Source organism: Dermochelys coriacea, chromosome 9 (assembly GCF_009764565.3).
Source record: "Dermochelys coriacea isolate rDerCor1 chromosome 9, rDerCor1.pri.v4, whole genome shotgun sequence".
NCBI lineage: Eukaryota > Metazoa > Chordata > Testudines > Dermochelyidae > Dermochelys > Dermochelys coriacea.
In genome coordinates, this window is record NC_050076.1 from 74,256,841 (window position 1) to 74,282,700 (window position 25,860).

Sequence of the window (25,860 nt, forward strand, 5' to 3'; positions counted from 1 at the left end):
CTCTTGCCCAGTCCTGATTGCGAAGTGAAACTCCAGCCTATGGACTAAAAATCAGGACTGGGAATAGATGCTATGTGACCAGTCTCCAACCTGACAGTGCAGTGCACTAACAATAAGCTAGTCAGTATTTTAATTAAAGAAGAAACCTGCTAGTTAAGCACATTCTTTTAGCTCTATGTGATATGCTCCTCACACACTTGATAGACCATGAGTATGAAAACAATCTAGCTCCCTTCTATTCATATCCTAAAACATTATTTATAAGCTCACCAAGCTGGCACCTGTTGCTCCTGATTGTCTAACTTCTACACACATCTGATTAATTTTGTTACCCTATCTCCCCAAGCCAAGCAGCTACAGTGAGAGCCTCGAAGGGTTTACAACTGAGACAAGGCGACAAACGTGGGTCTGCGTTGGGGAGGCAGGGTAAAAAAAAAATTACTTGTGTAGGGCTTAGCCCTAGGTTGTCAGAACTAGCACAAATGTAATCAGTTGGGAAACTCTACCAGCAACATTGGGGCTGACGCAGCTGCACTAGCCCATAAGACTATGTGTGACCGTAAGCGCCCCCTTGATGCCAAATGGCAGAGGGCCCACCATACATTAATTCATATCAAATCTGACACACACAACACACAGTTGTCATAATGTTTATCTAAAAGCAGCCATATAAGAGATTATACATAAACTGGTGACACACTGGGGCTGACAAATCATTGTGTGACGTAGGTATGGGTAGTCTAATGAGAGGTTTTTTTGTTTTTTTTTTTAATGTGTGTGTGTGCTGTAAATATGGTCTTAAAAAAACCTGTGTTTGGGAGGCAGAGCATGCAGGAAGCCTGACAAAGCAATGTGGATTTCCAGTCTGACCAGCTTGATTACAGACAGAGGACAATGAACATATATTTACATACATATAAGGTAACCAATATCATCAAGCAAACAAGTGGAGGAAACAACTTAGTAAACACGCCAGGGGACATAGTCTGCACCTCAGGATACCTTCCTGGCTCTCACGGTGGGAAAAATGGAGTGTGGGTAACATAAGGGGAGGAAAAAAAGCCTTTTTTTTAGTTATCCACCATGTAGGGCGCAGCATCTTATGAGTCTGTGAAAGTTGGAGCCTCTTGGCCTAAAAGGAAGGAGCAGCTGGTAACTAGCTTAAGTGAGAAACTGTTGTAGCAAAGATATAACTTCCTAGACTTAAATTTTAGTCCCTAGCATTTGTAACCATACCAGTCTCTTTTCTCTTGCTTCGTATCACTTCAATTTCTGGTCTTTATTAATAAACCATCTCAATGCTATGTAGGCAATGTGCCCTGTTTGTGATGGACAAAGACTTCTCAAAGGTTGTCAAGAAGAAATTAAGAATAATCATGATAGTGATAACTCTTTGTATATTTTTTTCCAACTGATGAAGTGGTGGAAACCTACATCCTTACGAGAAAGGTGTAGACAGTTGTGGTGTTCTTTGAATGGGGGACGGGATTGAAGATATAGTTACAAATACTTATTTTCCTTCTGCACTGACTTATTGGGATAGATTAAAATGTCCACTACTGAAAACATTGTTCCCTTTCAACATTTTTTTTAAATCAAATTGCCCCCTATTTTAGGGTCAGGTCCCATATGTTTTATTAAAAGAAAAATATTCTGCAGCAGTGTATTCTCTCCTGTACCTATTTAAGATAAGATGCCTGCAGTTGTATACAGTAGGAGGTGTAAAACACAGGAGGTGCTGTGCACCTACCTTTTAGAAGAACTGAACATCTACAACTCTAATTGAAGTCAATGGAAAATGCTGACTAGTACTACTGTGTCAAAAATATCTAGTCTCCCTGTACACAGATTTAGGCCCCGATCCACCAAAGGGATGCTCCCACAAGGATACTTATGCCTGAAAGTCAGTGGAACTCTTGACAATTTATTTTAGTAGGATTCTCATCAAGCTGAGGGTTGACACCTGTGGATCCTCGTGTAGGCTCAGGCCCTCAAACTCATGCAGGGCTGTTTATCAAAATGATAAACAAAATGATTTTGTTTGATTTTTTTTTAATCTTGGCAGCTCCACTGTGCCCTTAGTAAGCCATGGGATCAGTTTCCACTGTGGAACAGATAGTAAAGAAGATGTGTTTATTTCAAACATGTATGGAATATATATGAAGTCTGCAAAGATAGTTATCTGTCTGCAATGACTTAACCGCTCCGCAAACCCTCATTGTTTCTATGCCAGGAAGTGAGCAGTTCTTTTCATCAATGAGAAAAGTGATGTCGCCTCCTAACCTGGCACAAGTCAGAGAAATTTACTGCTTTAAGGCATGTGATTCAGGTGCCAAATTTAAAGTAGCTCCTCTTTTTTTTTCCTTTTCCTTAATTACACTCCCTGAATGCAGACGCTCAATGAGGGCAACTGGGGTGCAGCTGATTATTCCAGTACACCAGCTTTAAATCGAACTTGGGTCCATTTAAAAAAGGGCTCTATATCACTTTATGTCACAATAATGTTTTTCACTAGTGCAGTTTACAATAAACCCCCCCTCACTTTACCATAAAACTTAACCATTATGTATGAATTTTCAGGATGCCCTAAAAGCTTTGGAAGCTAGCATAAAACAATAAAGCCAGCTATCCTCCACATCACCTTATTCAGTTTTCTTGTGCTTTTCATCCACTCTAAAAAATCAATTTATTTTGTTTTGAAGAAGTGTTGAATAAAACCTTGTAATTGTTTTCAACACATCCAGGGGAAAATGTAGATCACTTCTATAACACTTGAAGCAATCTGAAGGCTTAAGAAAAGCAGACTATTTGCAGTAGTAAATAAAAGAGAGAAAATAGTGTAAGCAATGCATATACTGCCCTTTCTATAGAGCTGTTTTCAGGAGTTATGAGGGTACATTTACCAGGAGGATTTTATAAAGTAGGCACTTAGGAAGTATTTCAATGGAAATACGAGTCCGAGGTAGCCCTGGAACGGAAACTTGACTAGAATAGGTTGAAATAACAATTTGCAATTGTTTTTAGCTGTACACTCTTTAACCAGGGACACATGGGTAATTATACAGATTTGACATTTACATCAATGGGCTCTCATCAGTAACACTGAACATTATACCTATTTATAGTTGCACATATTTAAAATATATTTGGCACTTACAATAAAAATACGGGGAGTTTATTAATTTAAAGCTTAAAAAGAAAAGAATCAAAAAGTTAGATGATATGTATTTTGCAATACTGAATAAGAAACTGAGGAACAATGCATACTGTTTGCTGGTGTCAAGCCTGGGAAATGGTCTTGCGAGGTGCTTTACAAATAGCTTGAGTGTAAAACTCGACATGTAGGGTTTAATAAAAATAAACTTCAAAAAATCCCATCACCACTTGGGTACGGTCCTGTTCTTTAACAAAACTCCTAAGTACAAACAAATTCTACTCATACAATAGCCACGTCCTATAAAATACTTACCAAACAATATATTAAATAATATCCTACTATTTACTTTCATATTTAGGTTCTAATAGGAGTTATGCAGCTTTTGTAATTTGGATACTGAGTTTTGAACTGATGTTGCCTTAATGGATCTTTACAAAGCAGTCCTTAATCCTACATGAAAACTCAAATACTATCAAATTTTATTTGCCAAATGACAACTTTCTGAAGCTTTATTAAAATAACAGGCACCCGCGAGTAATATTAACCTTGCCACTCCCCCACACAAATATACAATTATTATTTCTAGTGGCCAAATACAAAAGCAAGGATTTGAACTATGCTGTAAAAGCCAAGAACACTTTTAATACAAAGCTTTCCAAAGATCTCCCCATTGTGGATCAGAGGGATGCAAAGAACAAAGAGTAATGGTCTCAAATTGCAGTGGGGGAGGTTTAGGTTGGATATTAAGAAAAACTTTTTCACTAGGAGGGTGGTGAAACACTGGAATGCGTTATCTACGGAGGTGGTGGAATCTCCTTCCTTAGAAGTTTTTAAGGTCAGGCTTGACAAAGCCCTGGCTGGGATGATTTAGTTGGGGATTGGTCCTGCTTTGAGCAGCGGGTTGGACTAGATGACCTCCTGAGGTCCTTCCAACCCTGATATTCTATGATTCTATGAAAGCAAGAGGGGAAAAAAACTATGGTGTCTACAAAATCTTTCTGAATTAACTCTTTCCTATTCAAATTGACATGTGCTTCTCATGGTAAGATTTAGGTTTCACTCCTGTCAGACTATTCTTCCACTGAGATTTAAACTCTCAGATGAGGTTGAGTGGGTAAAACTTGCCAAAAAAAAAAAATCTTACATTTTCTTGGCAGATTGAGCCTTTTTCTATTAATGTTGAGATTATTTCTTCAACTATTTTGTTGCAAATATTTATGACTCCATATGGAGCAACAGATGTTGAAGGGAAGGCATGGCAGAAAAGACTTCTTTTTCAGCAAGTACTCTACCACTTGTTGTCATACTGTAGGTGTTTTTAAGTGCCTCTCTTGCTCACTGCCCTGTCCTCTCACACACTGTAAGAATGTCAGTTTACATAATTAGAATAATTACTTCAGGCCCTATCTATACACAGAGGGGAGTAGTACAACAGGCGGTAAAGATCAGGGAGAATGGGGAACTACATGCATCGTTCCCTCAACCCTATTGGAAAATCTGCTCAGAAATTAATATAGTGCAAAGCTATTTTAGCTCCTTAGTGGAGGAAACTGTCCCCCCATGCCTTTAAGAGATATTCCAGGGGCTACACCCAGCAGCGGAAGCCATACCAGGAGCCATGCTGACAGGGAATCAAAGCAGGCCAAGAGGCAGCACGGATCATCCAGGGGACATAAGGGTTTTAGACTTTGAATTCTTTCTTTCAGAGGAGTTGCCTGCTGTGGTATAATCAGAAGGTTCTAAGTAAACGTCGGGGGATAAAATTTACAGCAATTCCCTTTCTCGACCCTGAACCAAAAGAGGTAGTGATCTGGCTATTCATTAACATCTCATTCACTCTAATAATAATTTGGCTGTTTACCACAGATAAACAACATATTTTTGTATAGGTTTTCCATTTTGCCACCATATTCTTTCTCTTTAGCCCTTTCTTTCATAGTATCTATGGCAACAATGTTACCAAACAGAAGCAAGGCTGCAATATTTTAGATAATGCAGCGCTAACCTTTTAAGAGTAACAAAACTTAAATAATTTAAAACTAAAAATCAAGTTGGGAAAATTTCAATATTTTTCTTATTTACAAAACCAAATCTACTGTATAGATCCTTCCTGATCCCCATGACATCCAGGGCCTAATTTTAACCCAACACTGCATATATGTTTACACTCCTACTTGGCACCCACACAGTTTCATCTGAAACGTTGGGGATTTGGACACATAACGAGCTAAATAAATGCATCACAAGTTGTCTACCTAGCCAAGTGTCCATACAAATCCCAGCTTTGTATGCGCATGTGGTTGTGTGCTGAAAACAGTCCTTCATTGGCTCCTGTGAAGTCTATGCTACTAATCTCTGTTAAAAACAGACTGGAATCAAGACACTTGGTATCTTCTAGGGTTCAGAAGTAATCAAATCTGCCACAGGGAAATCTAACAGGCTGTGATATTTTTCTTGTAGAAAAGTATGATAAGGAACATCATCATTCCTTGACATCAAAACATGGAGACTGGATATGTCTACACAGCCCAGGTCGACAGACTCAAGTTAGTGAAACTCAGAAGTAGAGCTCTGAAGTGGGGAGTGGGTGGACTTTGGAGCCCAAGCTCCAGCCCAAGTTGCAACTTTAAAGTACTGTCTACACAGCTATTTTTACAGCAGTGTTAGCAAGATAATCACCAGTTGGCACCTCTAGGTGCAACCAGAATATAAATAAAAATTAGTAATCACAAGCCTCACAGAAAAATTCCCTTCTAGGTAACGAGTGCAAGCATTATTTTGCGATAGATTTGTTTCATATATAAACCCTTTACATTAGATAGTTTATATATAGTTTAGATAACACACTTGATACCTCAATCTCTTAAAATGGTGCCCTACTATTATCATTATTAATTATTATTATTGTTAAGTTCTATTTTTAATGTAGGTGCATCAACAGAGGCACAGACAGCTGCAGCGGCACAGGAGCTAGCAAACAGAGCTGTAAACAGGGGAGTTTGAGTGGGAGTTCTGTTGGAGAAGAAGGTAGTTGTACTTGGTTTTGTATTTTTAGTATTTGTGTGTGTGTGTAGGGGCTTTGTGCTGGGAGAGCAGCTGAGCCCTGATTGGGGGTGGGGCTTTGGGCTGGGAGAGCAGCTGAGCCCTGATTAGGGGGTGGGGCTTCTGACTAGAGGTCCTATAAAGGTAGCCAGCCAGGCAGGGGCACAGACAGCTGTAGGGCACAGGAGCTAGCAAACAGAGCTGTAAACAGGGGAGTTTGTATTGTGGTGCTTGTTTGGGGTTTGCTTTTGCGGGGGGTCTTTTTGGTGTGGCTTGTGTTTCCCAGATTAACAGGACTTAGGTGGGAAGGCGATGACAGATACGGAGGCAGCTGTGGGAGTGACTCCTGTAATGAAAGACACATTGAGGATGACTGGATGTGGAAGCTGTGGTATGTACATGATCCTGGAGGGGGGACCCGGTAAGAGTTTTTTTCTGCATGAAATGTTGTCTGATAGAGCTGATGGAGGAAAAGATCCGAGGTTTGGAGATGCAGGTGGAAAGTCTGGTTGAGATTAGGAAGGGGTTTGAGCAGATGATGGAGCAAAGATATGAAGTATCTGAAGGGAAAAGCTCAGACTCACAGATGGAAGCAGGGCTGGGGAATTTTGAGGGGAGACTGGGTGAGGAAAGTGGTCAGTGGAAGCATGTGACTAAGAGAACCAGGCAGAGGAAAAGACGGGCTAGTGAAGGAGAAATAGAGCTTAGGAACAGGTTTGCAGAGTTGGAAAATGAAGAAGGGGCTCAGCAGGTACTTGTTGAAGCTGGAAGGGTAAGGAAGCAGAGAAGAGAGGCTAGTCCTATAGGAAAAGCAGAAGAGTCAAGGGAGACTACACCAAATATGAGCCCCAGGAGGATACAAGATGGTTTGAAGAGGATTATAAGGGAAAATAGGAATTGAAAGAACTTGCAGCCAGAGGGAACAGGGGAGAGACTGGAGAATAGCAAATTAATAGAAATTAAGATGTTTGTACACCAATGCGAGGAGCCTAGGTAACAAAAAGGAGGAACCAGAACTACTGGTACAGGAAGTGAAACCAGATATTATAGGGATAACAGAAACATGGTGGAATAGTAGTCATGACTGGACTACAGGTATTGAAGGGTATGTGCTCTTTAGGAAAGACAGAAACAAAGGTAAAGGGGGTGGAGTAGCATTGTATATCAATGATGAGGTAGAATGTAAAGAAATAAGAAGCGATGCAATGGATAAGACAGAGTCCGTCTGGGCAAAAATTACATTGGGGAAGATAACTAGTAAAGCCTCTCCTACGATAGTGCTTGGGGTGTGCTATAGACCTCCGGGATCTAATTTGGATATGGATAGAGCCCTTTTTAATGTCTTTAATAAAGTAAATACTAATGGAAACTGCGTGATCATGGGAGACTTTAACTTCCCAGATATAGACTGGAGGACCAGTGCTAGTAATAATAATAGGGCTCAGATTTTCCTAGATGCGATAACTGATGGATTCCTTCATCAAGTAGTTGCTGAACCGACTAGAGGGGATGCCATTTTAGATTTAATTTTGGTGAGTAGCGAGGACCTCATAGAAGAAATGGTTGTAGGGGACAATCTTGGCTCAAGTGATCATGAGCTAATTCAGTTCAAACTAAATGGAAGGATTAACAAAAATAAATCTGCAACTAGGGTTTTTGATTTCAAAAGGGCTGACTTTCAAAAATTAAGGAAATTAGTTAGGGAAGTGGATTGGACTGAAGAACTTATGGATCTAAAGGTAGAGGAGGCCTGGGATTACTTTAAATCAAAGCTGCAGAAGCTATCAGAAGCCTATATCCCAAGAAAGGGGAAAAAATTCATAGGAAGGAGTTGTAGACCAAGCTGGATGAGCAAGCATCTTAGAGAGGTGATTAAGAAGAAGCAGAAAGCATACAGGGAGTGGAAGATGGGAGAGATCAGCAAGGAAAGCTACCTAATTGAGGTCAGAACATGTAGGGATAAAGTGAGACAGGCTAAAAGTCGAGTAGAGTTGGACCTTGCAAAGGGAATTAAAACCAATAGTAAAAGGTTCTATAGCCATATAAATAAGAAGAAAACTAAGAAAGAAGTGGGGCCGCTAACACTGAGGATGGAGTGGAGGTTAAAGATAATCTAGGCATGGCCCAATATCTAATCAAATACTTTGCCTCAGTCTTTAATAAGGCTAATGAGGATCTTAGGGATAATGGTAGTAGATATTACCATATCTGAGGTAAAAGCGAAACTGAAACAGCTTAATGGGACTAAATCTGGGGGCCCAGATAATCTTCATCCAAGAATATTAAAGGAATTGGCACCTGAAATTGCAAGCCCATTAGCAAGAATTTTTAATGAATCTGTAAACTCAGGAGTAGTACCGAATGATTGGAGAATTGCTAATATAGTTCCTATTTTTAAGAAAGGAGAAAAAAACGTGATCCAGGTAACTACAGGCCAGTTAGTTTCACATCTGTAGTATACAAGGTCCTGGAAAAAATTTTGAAGGAGAAATTAGTTAAGGACACTGAAGTCAATGGTAAATGGGACAAAATACAACCTGGTTTTACAAAAGGTAGATCATGCCAAACCAACCTAATCTCCTTTTTTGAAGAAGTAACAGATTTTTTAGATAAAGGAAATGCAGTGGATCTAATTTACCTAGATTTCAGTAAGGCATTTGATACCGTGCCACATGGGGAATTATTAGTTAAATTGGAGAAGATGGGGATCAATATGAACATCAAAAGGTGGATAAGGAATTGGTTAAAGGAGAGACTGCAACGCAGTCTGAAAAGGCGAACTGTCAGGTTGGAGGGAGGTTACCAGTGGAGTTCCTCAGGGATCAGTTTTGGGATCAATCTTCTTTAATCTTTTTATTACTGACCTTGGCACAAAAAGTGGGAGTGTGCTAATAAAGTTTGCAGATGATACAAAGCTGGGAGGTATTGCCAATTCGGAGAAAGATCGGGATATTCTACAGGAGGATCTGGATGACCTTGTAAACTGGAGTAATAGTAATAGGATGAAATTTAATAGTGAGAAGTATAAGGTTATGCATTTAGGGATTAATAACAAGAATTTTAGTTATAAGTTGGGGATGCATCAATTAGAAATAACGGAAGAGGAGAAGGACCTTGGAGTATTGGTTGATCATAGGATGACTATGAGCTGCCAATGTGATATGGCTGTGAAAAAAGCTAATGCGGTTTTGGGATGCATCAGGAGAGGCATTTCCAGTAGGGATAAGGAGGTTTTAGTACCATTATACAAGGCACTGGTGAGACCTCACCTAGAATACTGTGTGCAGTTCTGGTCTCCCATGTTTAAAAAGGATGAATTCAAACTGGAGCAGGTACAGAGAAGGGCTACTGGGATGATCCGAGGAATGGAAAACTTGTTTTATGAAAGGAGACTTAAGGAGCTTGGCTTGTTTAGCCTAACTAAAAGAAGGTTGAGGGGAGATATGATTGCTCTCTATAAATATATCAGAGGGATAAATACAGGAGAGGAAGAGGAATTATTTCAGCTCAGCACCAATGTGGACACAAGAACAAATGGATATAAACTGGCCACCAGGAAGTTTAGACTTGAAATTAGATGAAGGTTTTTAACCATCAGAGGAGTGAAGTTTTGGAATAGCCTTCCAAGGGAAGCAGTGGGGGCAAAAGATCTATCTGGTTTTAAGATTCTACTCGATAAGTTTATGGAGGAGATGGTATGATGGGATAATGGGATTTTGGTAAGTAATTGATCTTTAAATATTCAGGGTAAATAGGCCAAATCCCCTGAGATGGGATATTAGATGGATGGGATCTGAGTTACTATAGAAAATTCTTTCCTGGATATCTGGCTGGTGAATCTTGCCCATATGCTCAGGGTTTAGCTGATCGCCATATTTGGGGTTGGGAAGGAATTTTCCTCCAGGGCAGATTGGAGAGGCCCTGGAGGTTTTTCACCTTCCTCTGTAGCATGGGTGACTTGAGGGAGGCTTCTCTGCTCCTTGAAGTCTTTGAACCATGATTTAAGGACTTCAATAGCTCAGACATGGGTGAGGTTTTTCATAGGAGTGGGTGGATGAGATTCTGTGGCCTGCGCTGTGCAGGAGGTTGGACTAGATGATCAGAATGATCAGACTTCTGACCTTAGTATCTATGAATCTATGAAACAGCAGTTAAACTTTCAGAATCCTTCAAAATATCTGAAGCAGTCTGAAGACTGTATTTCCTACTCCTGGGTAATTATTTCTGTTTTATTAAGGTTTATTTTACAACTGTATGAAATAGGTTATAAAGAACAATTCTGCTATTATGTCCTCCGCTGCTTAGGCTTAAATATTATATCACACACTATACATTAAAGCCAAGCAGTGGAGAAAATAAGAGTGGTAGTAATCTCCACCACTGATGTAAACTACCCTTAATAAAATAGGGGTGTATAACAGTCAGGAACAAATTACTCAGGTCTGCTTTAATAAAATAGTACCCTTAAAGCAGTATTATTCTTAAGGTACTGACATTCCCATTGGTGCTGCAACTGTATCCTTTCAAAGCAGTATAGCCTGTTAAAATAGCAAGATATCTTTTTGCAATAGTGTTTGTGTCCAAGCAGATAGAAGGTTTGTAGAGAATGCATCCAGGGAGCCATAAAACTGGTGGGAAACATATTTCTCTGTGGTATTTTAGTACTTTGAAAAATTCAATCACTGGGAAAAAATGTTTTGCTGTAAACATCTGAAGAGCCTTATAAAAGCAATGGCTTCCCACAGCACCTGCTTAAATAATTTTAAGAGATGGAATATGTCTTTGCTTATCTTCTAAAACTCATAGAGCTTCTCCTATTAATTTCCCTGGTGCTGTCAGGCCAGGGCATTTTTAATCAGGAAATAATTAATAGTGGAAATAGGGGGAAATTCCCCAGCATGATTATTACGTTTTTAAAATCAAGCAAGTCTCAAAAGTGATTACTAGAAAATCCTTTACAATACGATTTGGACTCTACTTTTGGCTTTATTTAGAAGTGTATGTATACACAGTAAGAATGATCTTTTCACAGTTTCCTTGCTGTAACGCTGGGAAGGAATTCTAAACATGGCCAAAAAGGAGAATAGCATTCTGTTCATATATTCCAGCATTTTAATATACTCTATCTTAGTCATGCACTGGTTTTACATACACTCTCAGTAGTGAAACATGAGGCATTATTTCCTTCTGAGTTTACCTGCTATCATCTTTAATTTAATAGGTAAAGTAGAGATGCTATGTCATGGACACTGCCAGTAGCATGCCTGACCTAGAAAGGCCTCTGGCTGCAACCTTATTAAAAGTTTACATTTTATTAAACTTCAGAGTAAAAACTTAAATTACCTACCAGCTCCTCAATCCCTACAGGCTTTTTATCTTCTGTAGACTACTAAATCCTATGGGAATCTAGTCAGCCGGACCTAGGGTTACCAGATAGCAACTGTGGAAAAACCAGGACAGAGGGTGGGGGGTAATAGGCACCTATACACAAAAAAAATCCCAAAAAACAGGACTGTCCCTTTAAAAATGGGACATCTGGTCACCCAATCTGGACCCTAACATTGTAAGTATCCAACCTGGCCTTCTTCCTGGGAGGAGGCTCTCATTCACCTATGGTGGGCAACTTATGCTAGCGCCTGATCACAATTATGCTTTAATCACAGTGGAAAACTGTGAAATTTCCAATTTATTTTTATAAAGAAATTTTCGTGATTCAGTTTCCCTCTCACTTTGTACTGTTACTCACCAGGTAATAAAGGTGGCAAAGGGTTAACTTCTTTCTTGAAATAAGAGGAGCTATTCAATAACTGATGAGAAGTCACTTAGTATGAATGGGCTATCAGTAACTAACATCACGAGGAGGAAATAACTGCAAATCTCTAGACAGGTAAACAAATTTGCAGAAGTACCACTCCTGGAGGAAGTTGCATATACAGGTTTTGACCAGGTTCAAGAGACCCAGCAGACAAAGGACCAGGAATTGTATAAAGTGGGCAGGCTGCTATAGAGGAGAAGTCATTCTCATTGGAGCCAAGAATTCATGAGACTTTAACCAAGAGCAACAAATCCTGCTGGAAGGGTTTGAAGGACTTTGAAACCTACCATGGTTTCCATGTGGAAGACTGATGACAGCTGGTAAAACAGGCATGCATATAGGGTTACTGTCTTCAAGATTTGTTTTCTCTGTAATGCTTTTGTTCTCAATAAATACTTTGCTTTGTGAAGGGTGGCTGATTACTGGCTAACCCTGTCACAGCCCATGGAGAGAGCAGGACAACAATTGCTGTGCGAAACTCAGACTTGCTAAAGTGATCACCGTGAGCTGCAGGAGGCACTTGCTACCTAATTCCCAATCTGGAAAGAGCAATGAAAGTTCCTGCCTGGAGAAATGTGACAGCTCCAGGCCTGAAATATGGGGGGGGGGGGAGAGTGCTCTCAAGGAGCCCACAAAGGGGTCAGAAGTGCTGTTATTCCAGAACGGTGACAGTTCCTCCCTCCTCCAGTCCACAATGCTTGAGTTTGGATTAATACTCTAAACCATAGGCTGTCCTACCACAGGGCTGCACTATTCTTAAAGCTTTGACATTAAATCGTAGTAACAGGATGACTAGTGGGCTCAAATATGTCAGCACTACAACAGCTTCCAGTTACTGATTTGTTAGTCTCACAAGGTGCCACAAGTACTCCTTTTCTTTTTGCAGTTACTAAGAGCTTCCTATGTTTATAACAAAGTCAGGGCAGAACTCTCTCACCAAACAATCCTCACGTGATACTCCAGAGAAAGGCAAACTCTTCCTATCTCTCAGCTAATCTGCCAAAATGGAAAATTCCTTCCTGACCCAAGTGGTCGATGGGATCAGTATATCAATAAAACCAATGTGAATGTGAGCAAGAGTCAAATGTTCAAAACTTACTGCTTTACAATCCAGTAACTGCTCAGGCTACTGTTTCCCAACTCATTCCATGCTCTTCAACAAGGTTAGTACCTACCAGAGACCACAGTGAGGGAAGGAGAGTAGAAAGAAAAACCTGAGCAGGAAGAAGATACACCTCCCCCTTTCCCCGATACACACAGCTTGACCTCTATCTGTAGAATCACAGAATATCAGGGTTGGAAGGGACCTCAGGAGATCATCTAGTCCAACCCCCTGCTCAAAGCAGGACCAATCCCCAATTTTTGCCCCAAATCCCTAAATGGCCCCCTCAAGGATTAAACTCACAACCCTGGGTATCTGTTATATCCACAGGTGAAACAGAAAGTCACGATGGGTTTAGCCATGGGAAGGGAAGAGGCTACCTACTTCCTCCTGGCATCACCCTGGTAGGGGCATTGTAAACACTGTACACAACAGTGAATGGCAAGTATACAGCTTTTTATCTGAGTATGTCTCATATATCTCACATGTCATTGGAGTTTCAGAGTAGCAGCTGTGTAGGTCTGTATCCACAAAAAGAACAGGATACCATTAACTTGGGTTTGAATAGAATCTGGGAGTGGCTGGGTCATTACACATATTGAATCTATTTCCTTAAATTAAGTATCCTCACATCTTCTTGTCAACTGTCTAAATGGGCCATCTTGATTATCACTACAAAAGTTTTTTTTTCCTCCTGCTTATAATAGCTCATAACTAATTAGCCTCTCATAGGTTGTATGGTAACTTCCAACTTATCTGTGTGTGTGTGTGTGTGTGTGTGTGTGTGTATATAGATAAATAATATATAATCTTACTATATGTTCCATTCTATGCATCTGATGAAGTGAGCTATAGCTCATGAAAGCTTATGCTCTAATAAATTTGTTAGTCTCTAAGGTGCCACAAGTACTCCTATTCTTTTTGTCATTGGAGTGATTCCCTGTACATCAAAAAGTGCATCAGATGGAACATCCCTTAACTAAAAACAAGTTAAAAGATATTTTACATGCTAATAGCTAAGATCAAGGATCCTAGGCTTTTCCTGTAACATTTGATGGCCTAAACAATTAAGAGTGTAGGGAGGTGAATTTCTAGGGGTTGATCAAAACAATGTTTATTAAGTTTCAGAAAAAAGTTAGTTACCTGGTAGGCCCTGATTCCCTACTGTCTTTCTCTCTCTGTGGGCCCTAAAGGCCCACATGGGTCTCTGTGCCCAATTAGCTATGCCATAGGCCTCAAACTGCAAGCCAACATGAGGAGAAACAGACTCTTCTTTCTGTGGGATGATTATGTTAATGTTTGGCTGTAAAGCTCAGCCCCACATGTAAATTCCATTAATAATGTGCCAACATCTGCTGCATGCAAAACACAAACACCTGAGCTCCAGTCTTGAGAGGTAAATGAAGGATGAATAGTATTAACTCTTTTGTTCAAACACATTTATAATGATGAAATGCTCGCATATCTTCCGTCACTGGTGTGGTAATTTTTAAACAGCTATGCAATAGGGGAATTTAGTGGAGTCTGAGTTTTGCTAATCTTTTTCAAGTTTCATGAAATATTTTCCCATTAAGGTAAGCTATTATTTTTCAAGCGAAGTTAAAAAAAACACACGAGACATTTCTTATAAATGGAAACCTTTACATTCTTGTTTAAAATTAGTTCTTGCCTGGATTCTAGATTACAGGGGAATATATATTTAAAAAAACTACTCATGCAGACATGCATCATCCAAAAGTACAGAAATTGTGGCACACTGATGCAAGTGATCCTTTAGTGGGACATTTCCCAGATAAGGTGGGGAGTATGTTATCTCAAGTAATATTGTTAGAAAAATTAATATAGTTTATAAATATCAATTTGGTGGATAAATGCAAACATCCGTTTAATTTTCAGGTTTTTTAACACTACAACTACTCATGGGTTTTAATAACCTATCCTTTGTAAACTGACTGGCTCATTTCAGAAGTATTATCTTCCCCTGCTTTGACACTGCACACCACTTGGGTGAATGGCTGACATATCCGTTCATGATAGTGCAGGAAAATGAAGCTTAATGAATCCCACCCAATAGTAGCATAATGTATCCATGTGTATGCCATCTTACAGTTTCCCCTGTAAAATTGAAGCGTTTGCTCAGAAATTTCTCTCTTGAAAGGACCTTGTTCTTGTCACCCTTCAGTGTTGCTCAAATGGCAATCTTTTATTTCTTGTGCAAACTCATTTGGATGATACGGGATGGGCTAAAGCTGTGTGTTGCTATTTAGAGTGTAAAATATGTAAAACAGTTCTTATATACTCGAGCAAACTCAATGAAACAAATTTTTAATTGAAGATTATTAAAGGCAGTTTTCTAAACGGAAAGTAGTATTTTTGAAATCAGAATCATCAGATTTTTTTAAAATTCTGAAATGTCTTGATGCTGTCCACATTGCCTCGAGTGCCAATGGTTTTACAAAGGTTTTTGCAACCCAGTGTAACAAAAAGTAGCTGTGAAGCTTGTGCAAACATGCAAGTCACTAGTCACTCAGTCCCCAAGCAACCATTAAGTACTGGATCAGAAAGTTATCAATCTTGATTGTTACCCATAAATGAGTTTTAAACATTTGTTACAGAAAGTGGGGGAAAAAAAAATCAGAGGCAACTCACTGTTCAGATTAATGAAATAGCATGTAACCTCTCAAACAATTGTTCTCAACAACAAAAGTTCTTAATTTCATGACCTATCTTCTTTGGGTTAATATGCTTTAATAAAAACTATTGACTGGAAATGCAAGTTGTACTATTTCTGACACAATTTCCCATGAAAATTGATCACTCAGTTTGGAGCTAAAAGAATTAAGGAATTCTTCCTGTAATTTACCTACAGTGATAAATATTTGACCCTTTGCCCAAAGAAAACCTTTCAAAAATAAGACTGTCCAGAAAAACTAATGTGGAAAAAAAAATAAAGGAAGCAGCAATCAAAATAATCTTGGGTCCAAGCTAAGTATCTGCTGTATGGGTGCTAAATGCAACCAATTGGATTTTAGGCACTTGCACCTTACAAGACACAAATGATATAAATGATTAAACTGGAATCAAGTCCATTGGGCCAAATTGTGCTCACCTTATTCATTTGAGAAAGTCCCATTGATTTCATTAGGTCAGTGGGACAGAAGGGTACCTGTACATGGATATAAAAGACTCACGGCACAGCCACGACTGGCCCAGGTCAGCTGACTAGTGTTTGCGGGGATTGGACTATGGAGCTAAAAATTGTGGTGTAGACATTTGGGCTCGGGCTGGAGCCTGAGTTCTGGGACCCTCCACCCTCACAGCGTCCGAGAACTCAGACTCCCGTCTTAGCCCAAACATCTACACAACAGTCTTTCAGTCCTGGAGCCCGAGTTCTGCAAATGCAAGTCATCTTACCCAAGCCAGCTGCGGGTTTTTATTCCCGTGTAGACATACTCTAAGTGACACCATTGGAATTACTCGTGTGAAAAAGGTAACTAGATTTAATTCTCATTTTTCTTTCTCAAAAAAATCTAGATTGTTCCTGAAATGTAGGCAATAGGAACTGATAATCTCTATTAAATGGCAGTATGAAGAACCCTCGTTAGCTTGAAATACATGGATTATCAGTCAAAAAAGAAATAAGCATGGAGCAGATGAAAATGACAATCTGCTATAATCACAAATATGTGCATGACTGTATCTCAAGAACTGTTACAGGATACTTGTAAAAACAAATTAATTTATATTCAGTCTAAAATAACATGGTCCATTACAGTGATGTATTTTGGAGCAGGAAATGCCACTTATGTCTCACTTCTGGTCTATCCAGTGAATCAATATTTATTTTGCTTTTTAAAAAGTGCAAATTTTTCCTTGCAAGTACCAAAAATTTATATTGTATAAAACTCAAGTTCTACTTCAAATTCTTTCCTCTAAAATGCATAGTTGATATAAATTGGATGTTTATTACTCACTTTGTATGAACAATTGCCTTTTTTCCCCAGGTACATTTGTTAAAAGTTGTATAAAAACAATGAGCCAAATTCTCTTCTCAATTACATCTATTCAGCTCCACTGAAGTCAATGAATTTGCACCAAAATAACTAAGAGAAAAATTCAGCTCACTATTCCAAATATAGCTGAAAACACATTACTTTATCTTTAATTCTTTCTCAGCTATTCTTCATCAGGCAAAAAATAGCACATATGCTGCTAGGCAGTCAGGACCAGAGATAGGAACAGAAATAATGGATATGCTACATCCACTCAGTTAGTTGGAATCAAATTCTGCATTCAGTGTACATGCGCAGTTTCCACTGAAGATTAGTGCAAAGGTTTCCATTGACTTTCCTGGGCAAAAAATTGGTTTCATTTTCTTTAATGGAAGTTGTGTGCACTAATTTTCCCATGAATAATTTGTTTACAAACATATTACATGTATTCACAAACACACAAAGATGAGTCCAGTAGAATGTCTTAAAGTAACCCTAGCTATGGGGAAACTCTATTCAGAATGGAAGACAAATTGTCTTGATGCGCTACAATGTGTGAACTGAAGTTCTGGTTATAGGAGACCACTGCTTATGGTGAAGTTGCATTACATTAGGGTTTTACTGCATTTTGATTGTCTTAACAGAACTTGCATGAAAAATCATTCATCTCAAAGACTGCAATGTGCATCTACAGGTAGGAACAAGGTTGCGTGTCTCTTGTCTGCCATTCCCCAAGAAATTATAGTTTATGGCTTGTAAGTGGGGAAAATGCTTTATTTAAGATTTAAGCCAATGTTTTCAGAAATAGCATATATTTATTGCTGAAATAACAACCCCCACCCCAAAATATAATAGCAAGTATGTGCTCATTGCCCTTGGCAGCATCATTAAACTGGGCAGTGAACTACTTCAAATAGCTGAGAGTGTTAAACATTAGTTCTGCCTTAAGTAGGTTGATTTTAACAGCCAAAATCACAAAATGCACTGTAGTCTATCTGAGCAGTAAAAGCACCTTTCAAACTTCATTTTACAGAAATGTTAATTACCAGAACAAACTATTGAAGGCAAAAATAAATAAATAAAAGTAATTATTTCAACAGATGAAAGGAAACAGTAAATTAAGGCTTCTGGTTTAAGAGTGGTGCACCAACATATCTGTTTTAAGGAAATGTCATTAGCAGAAGGCACCATGGAGATATTAATCTTTTCATGTTTTTCTCTTTTGTCTTTTAAACATTAGACTGGGGTGTAAGAAAGAGCTTTACTTCTTTAGTCAACATGTGATAAGCCTCAAATACTTTACTGAAAAACAGCAACGTAATGGTTTTGAAATGTCTAGTTGTCTATTATGATGACACGTAGGAAGACGTTACAATACTGTGACTTACTGAGACCAAAAATAAGAGATGTGGGCTTCTTTTAAGTTTATCAGATGACTAGTAAATAAAATAAAAAATTATACAATTCGGAAAGATAAGCCATATCAGAAGTGAAATACTTTAATATGTTTTGATTTAGTAACTTCTATACAACTACAGTATGAGAGAGAAGAATGAAAAGAGAGCGGGGGAGGGGCAGTCTAGTGTAGTGATTCCCTTTGCTACCAATGGGTGTCACTGTAAATATATACATTTTCAATGTTAAGTGAGGAAGGCAAGAGGCTAAGACATTAGAAATATGGAAATTTAAACTAATGCTATTTCAGTTCATTAGAAATTGTTACCTCGAGAAAATCTTGTCAAATGAAGAATATTAAACTCTTTGTAAACATGAAATACATTTTAACATATAGTGATTTTTGTGTATGTTAGTGTTGTAGGCACAATTTAGGAATCTGCTTAGAAAATTTTGTCTTTGGCTTCCAAGAAACATTGATTCCCAGAAGAATTTCAGACACATATTTAAAGAATTTTTAAAATAAAATTGAGATTCTGATTTCTGTGTAGAGGACTCAAATATTGCTCATTATTAAGAAATACTTAGATATAATTGAGGTTTTGAAAATAATTTCATTTCTTTATACTTCACTGCATAGGCTTTCTCAAATTAGCCATTCATCCAGATCTTTAAATGGGTAATTTCTCTCATATGTTTGTGAGTGCAACCAGGTGTACATGCAAACTTTACTGGTGCAATTTTGGAGACTGTTTTGAAAATTTGGCTCAAATGTCAGGGCAGATTCAGTGAATATGGCCCACGGTGTGGGGGAAGGCAGAAATCCCAATTAATTAACAACAAAAATTGGCAAATGTTTTTTGTTAATCATTTTACCCTTATTACAGTTGTTTAATCTTGTCTTTCAATCCATTCTTTTTGGTTTTCTTCCTCAAATTAAAGCCCCCTAAGATATTTGGGTAGATAAAGTGGTGATAGTGTATTTTATATACCCATATGTATAAAGAAATATGTATATGTATATATAAACACACACACACACCCCTCTGAATATGTCAGAGGTAAGAAAAAACTGGATTTGAAGGTACGTCTGGAGTAGGTGAAGAGTTACAGAAGGGAAAGTCTGAGGGTAGGAGAAAAATTTTGGGAGGGACCTGGACATTTCCACATTCCCAGATTTTGATATGGAAACTGACAAAACCCGGTTCACATTTTAACTACATCAGTAATGTTTTGGTCATTTCAGATTTTTTTTAAACAGATGAACGTAAAAAGTATTAGTCCTTTTTAAAAAAAGGAATCAGTAGGAAAAAACAGTAAGGAAAAATTATTTTTAATAAACCGAAACATCTGGACAACATCTTTTGAATATCAAGTTAATTTAGTTTAATTTTTATTAATATTGTATTTGTATGTATATTTAATAAAAAAATTCTTCACTCCTCTGAAGAATATTGCAAACTGCATGAGAGCATACTGGAAATACAGGCTTATACAGTAACTGAAACAATGACAAAGCCCCTCAATGATATTGGCACTAACACCTTAATTCAACATGCTTGACCCAGCATTACTGAAGTTATGTAAGTTGAGATTCATTTCAGTGGGACCAGAATCAGACCTTGATTCTTAGGCGATGTCTACACTACGCACCTTTTAGTGACACAGCTGTGCCACTAAAAGTTGCGCAGTGTAGCCATTCTTCCCGATGACAAAAAAATTCCACCCCCCAACGAGTGGCAGTAGCTTTGTTGGAAGGAGAGCTCTCCCACTGACAAAGCGCCATTCACACCGGTGCTTTTCATCAGTAAAACTTTTGTCATTCGGGGGGTGATTTTTTCACAACCCTTAACGACAAAAGTTTTACCGACACAAGTCCAATGTAGACAAAGCCTTAGTAAAATCTGCTATGATACTTGCAAAAGCTTGAAAGACTTTTCTGTTGAGGAATAGAGCCATCATTTGGTATTGACCTGGGATAACTATCAGACTACTTAAGCTTTCAAATGATAAGTCCTAGTGTCACTAATACAATTTGGCCATATTGCTCCTATGAAAACATCTGTATCAAATATTTCAGTAAGTGACTTTTGTAAGCCAATAGACTAAACTCATAAGTTTTAGCTGCACCCAGCAAGGTATACTTATTTAAAAATAAATGTGAAATTCACTCTTCCACATTAGCAGTGTCATGAGAAAACTTAAAGCCTAAGTTTTGTAAACGCTGCATTTTCAATATTAGCATGTCAGTCTTCATTCACTCTCTGACAAGGTTGTCAATCAAACAACAATCTAGTTTTGTAAGATCAGAGCAATGATACTGCTGAGTTCACATTATCTTCCCAAAGATAACTACTTGAACACTTTCATAGTGCTGCATTGATATTACTTTTGCACCATTCTTTCCAAGTAAATAAAATACTACAAAGTTTGGCAGTCCTTCTGGGTTCCAGTTTCAGCCCTGATATAAACTGACACCCCCCCCCAACACACTCCCTCCCTCCCCCCGCAACTGCTAGCTGTGAATAGTAGGACTTGCATTCAGTTAAACTTATCTCAATTAAAAAGAAAATGAAGCATGCTCTCTGCCTCCTTGAAATATATTGACTGTCTTTTATTCAATAACAATAGTTAGGCAATAAACAGAAGAGAGAGCAAAATGTGGTATATCATCGTTTTGCTTCTGACTTTAGCCCAATGGCAAATGAAAGGCATCCAAAATCAATTTCAAGAAGCTAATAAATTCAGTCTGTGAAAGCAGTGAAACTATAACTTTTGCAACCTCATCATCAAGCTGATTTGTAAGCAAAGCTGGGCCCAATTCCTGAATATTGTCACTTACATTTTCAGTTTCAAGCAGGTAATATAACATTTCTACACAGCTTATATTCAGAGGCTAAACATGTTTATATCTTCTTTCCTCAAACATATGTCCTAGTAATATAATAAAAACCTAAATGGTCTATGAATAGGAAATAATCATGCCGATCACTATCAGTTATTTCTTCAAGTGATAGAAAAGAAAGGTGAAGCCTCATGTCTGAAGCCAAATGACTGAGTGTTGTGCACAAACTCTCCATGGTCCTCAAAACAGACCATTTAATGGGAACTGGGATTTTTGTTTTATGTTTTTTAACGGAGTGAAACACTCACTGTCACACACAGTCTCAAAGAATAGATAGCACTTTCTAAAGGGGAAATTAATATAGGTTAAATTGCAATTTAATTAGAGATTAACCTTTGAGGTTCTGAGTATACTCAGTTCCCAGATGTACAGATTCTGATCTTAGTTACACAGGATGATTTCAGACACACACATGGTCCATGCTACCCCTGCTACTGTTTTTTCAGACCCAGCTACATGTAGGGATAATAAAAGATGAACCACACTTATGTAAATTATTTTGGAGAATTACCTCCTGTAGTTGCATTTTTTTCTTCTGTTTGCTCATTTCAGTTCTTCTTTAGAAGCAAAATAGGGCAGAAGTGCTTTTTGGTGTATCCTTTTGTAGGTCATTTATAAAATAACAAAATGTTCAAGTTAATGCATAATGGATTCACTCTGACTTTCTGTGCCATGCTTCCATGCTTGTGTTTTTATTTCCCAAGGATCCACTGCTTAGTTGAATGAGTGCATTGCCTGCCCTGTATTTAGTAGAAAACTAAAAATCTGATCACACATTGGCACATGGCCAGGATTTAACCAGCTGTGTGTACAAACAAGAGTTTCAAATACAAGCAACAAGAGTCTTCCTTTTGATAAGGAAAAGCAAAAGTTACACTGCTAAACAGATACACCACTCAGCAACAAAGGCCTCTGTAGAAGCAAATCCTGTCCTAGGTCTTGTGGCTACAGAGATGCCTCTAGCAGTAGAACTTATGCAGCTTAAATGTGCACGGGTGGGGCAGGATTCTGGGGACACAGAGGTGGTCTGCTGGTGTAAAACTCAGCGGCATTAGGGTCTCCTGCACACTTCAGAGATCCTCCTCTTTCCCCTGCTACACTCCCCATAGCATTTCTTGGATCCACAAACACCACATAGAGCAGAGCAGCATACAGCCTGGTACTCGTGTTGCCCAGAATTCAGACCTAAATATAGAGTGAACTGGAGCATGGGTTGTCCACCACCAGCTAACATTTTTAAGGGTGATAAACTTTGCTTAAACTAAGTATTAACTGGTTTTAAACAGCACTTGATTTAAACGTGTCTGCTGACATTTTTTAAACAGTTTTTTCCTACTTTAGACGAGGACTATGGGACTGGTCCTATAAGGTGCTGCCCCCTTTGTGTAGCTCTCACCAGGTATGTCTACACTGCTGTTAAAAACCCGCAACTAGCCTGTGCCAGCGGACTCAGGTTCATGGGGCTCATGCTCAGGGGCTGTTTATAATTGCAGTGTAGACGTTGGGGCTCAGGCTGTGAGTCCAGGCTCAAGGAATCTGCAAGGTGGGAGGGTCCCAGAGCTCAGGCTGCAGCCCAAGCCCAAATGTCTATGTCACAGTTATATAGCCCCTTACCCTGTGAGCCTGAATCAGCTGGAACAGGCCAGCTGTGGGTGTCTAATTGCAGTGCAGACATCTAGGTGAGTATACACTGAGTGTATATCATTTAGACAGGAGACGGACATTTTATTGTTTTTCAAATTTTCATAACCCAACATTTGTACAATTATATAAGTTGTAAATCCATTTAGATTTTTTGAATTATTAGTTGACAGATTTATGTATGCTGATAGCCCTGAAATTCATTTAGATTTATGTAGTTAACATTCATTTTTATTGCTGAGAAAATGTAAGGTTAAGTAGCTAAACTTTTCTGAATTTGCTTGCACCTGTGACTCAAATGCTACGTTGCAAAGGGTTATCTTAAATTCATCTCCTGGTGAGAGACTGGTGATAAATTCAATTTAAGACATTTATAAAGACAACATTTTATCATAACCTTGGGAAGACTAATAATATATTACTATATTAAAGTAATAATCATAACTGGGCCTAACTCTTCACTTAGTTTTGATATTGTCTCTATTATTATTATTCTCCTTGGAGGAGAATATTAACACAGAGTTTACAAATTTCCACTAATGAACAAGAAAAGTTCATTGGAAGTACTGAATTTTATGAATTAGAAAGTAAGCAAATTAGATAGAAAACATGCCACATACATCAAAATGCATTCTGTTTGTATATTTGACAATAGTTTATTTCCAATTATTTATGACAATTTTGAGATAGGAGAATTAATTCTGCTTAGTTTTTATTCAGACTTGAAAATTAATTGAGTTCATATTTCCCATGCTGAGAAAAAAAAACTGAAGAAAAAGATTTTAAAAATTTGATGAAAGAACCCTGAAAAATGAGGCTGAGAGCAGAATAGTGTAAAATAAATATGAGTATGATAGTGAGACAAAATCTTATGAAAAAAATAAATATTGAGTATTCATCACATACCCTGTGGATACCACCCACTTGTACCAGCATTATATTTGGGCTGCTCATTCCACCCTTATACATAGCACAGGCTCTCTCTAGGCAAAAACATAGTTATTTTAATTGTATCACATTTGGGGTCAAAAAACTAGGATCCTAATCCTCAGGTCTGGTGGAACTATGGTGGATACAGGACTCAAGGATACCCTGCAGCAACTGAGAGCTGGTTTAGTCCCGACCACCACTCAGAGCATCCTCAGGGCTGCTTTAACTGATGCTGACTGGTAACAGCCCTCTAGCAGCAGTTCTACTGGCCAAGGATTGCCAGAGGACACAGCATTCCAGCCAAACCCCCTATTGCTTCCAATTTGCCCCCTACCAAAGTTGCCAAGAGCAGGAGCTGCTATGCTGTTTTCATGCTACCTGGGGACTCTCCTGGCTGTTCAAGCCCATAATCCATCCCTTGAGGTGGGACTGAGCAGGGCAAGGATCTACCTGTTAGACAAAAAAATGTTTCACACACTAGTTTCATCTTCAGTCCTCAAAGCCAAAATGTCTTTAGTGTGGTTCAAAAACCTCAAACTCCATGAGGTTTGGCCATCCCTAATGACAATATTTGATAGTATACTAGTAAATGTTCGCAAAAAGAAAAGGAGTACTTGTGGCACCTTAGAGACTAACAAATTTATTAGAGCATAAGCTTTCGTGAGCTACAGCTCACTTCATCGGATGCATTTGGTGGAAAAAACAGAGGAGAGATTTATACACACACACAGAGAACATGAAACAATGGGTTTATCATACACACTGTAAGGAGAGTGATCACTTAAAATAAGCCATCACCAGCAGCAGGGGGGGGAGGGGAAGGAGGAAAACACCAGCAACCACACACCACACAACAGAACCACTAACCCAGGAACCTATCCTTGCAATAAAGCCCATTGCCAACTCTGTCCACATATCTATTCAGGGGATACCATCATAGGGCCTAATCACATCAGCCACACTATCAGAGGCTCCTTCACCTGCGCATCTACCAATGTGATATATGCCATCATGTGCCAGCAATGCCCCTCTGCCATGTACATTGGCCAAACTGGACAGTCTCTATGTAAAAGAATGAATGGACACAAACCAGACGTCAAGAATTATAACATTCAAAAACCAGTTGGAGAACACTTCAATCTCTCTGGTCACTCGATCACAGACCTAAGAGTGGCTATCCTTCAACAAAAAAGCTTCAAAAACAGACTCCAACGAGAGACTGCTGAATTGGAATTAATCTGCAAACTGGATACAATTAACTTAGGCTTGAATAGAGACTGGGAATGGATGACTCATTACATAAAGTAAAACTATTTCCCCATGGTATTTCTTCCCCCCACCCCACCCCCCACTGTTCCTCTGATATTCTTGTTAACTGCTGGAATTAGCCTACCTTGCTTGTCACCATGAAAGGTTTTCCTCCTCCCCCCCCCCCCCCCCGCTGCTGATGATAGCTTATCTTAAGTGATCACTCTCCTTACAGTATGTATGATAAACTCATTGTTTCATGTTCTCTGTGTGTGTATATAAATCTCTCCTCTGTTTTTTCCACCAAATGCATCCGATGAAGTGAGCTGTAGCTCACGAAAGCTTATGCTCAAATACATTTGTTAGTCTCTAAGGTGCCACAAGTACTCCTTTTCTTTTTGCGAATACAGACTAACACGGCTGCTACTCTGAAACCTGTCATAGTAAATGTTCTGCACTACATTTTGAAATGGTAATGAAATCTGAATAATATAAGACCTTATTACAGGTCAATATTATTAATTCTTTGCAGGGAAGGTGGAAGAATTTTGCTGGATTTTGACTGTGCATTACAGGATGTGCAGATTAGCAATGTGCAAATTAGATACTATTGTATCTGTGAATCTACATCAA

The 25,860-nt window shown here is 38.6% G+C and overlaps 1 protein-coding gene and 1 long non-coding RNA gene across 9 annotated transcripts in view; one reads left to right on the top strand and one right to left on the bottom strand.

Moving 5' to 3' along the window:
• LOC122455697 overlaps positions 1–13,538 on the top strand; it is a 47,339-nt gene extending 33,801 nt beyond the window's left edge. For both annotated transcript variants that reach the window (XR_006274098.1, XR_006274097.1), the window contains one exon: positions 13,447–13,538. This is a non-coding gene — a long non-coding RNA (uncharacterized LOC122455697). The remainder of the gene's footprint in view (positions 1–13,446) is intronic.
• DACH2 (dachshund family transcription factor 2) overlaps positions 1–25,860 on the bottom strand; it is a 511,793-nt gene that overhangs the window by 57,582 nt on the left and 428,351 nt on the right. The gene's annotated exons all lie outside the window — the stretch shown is intronic.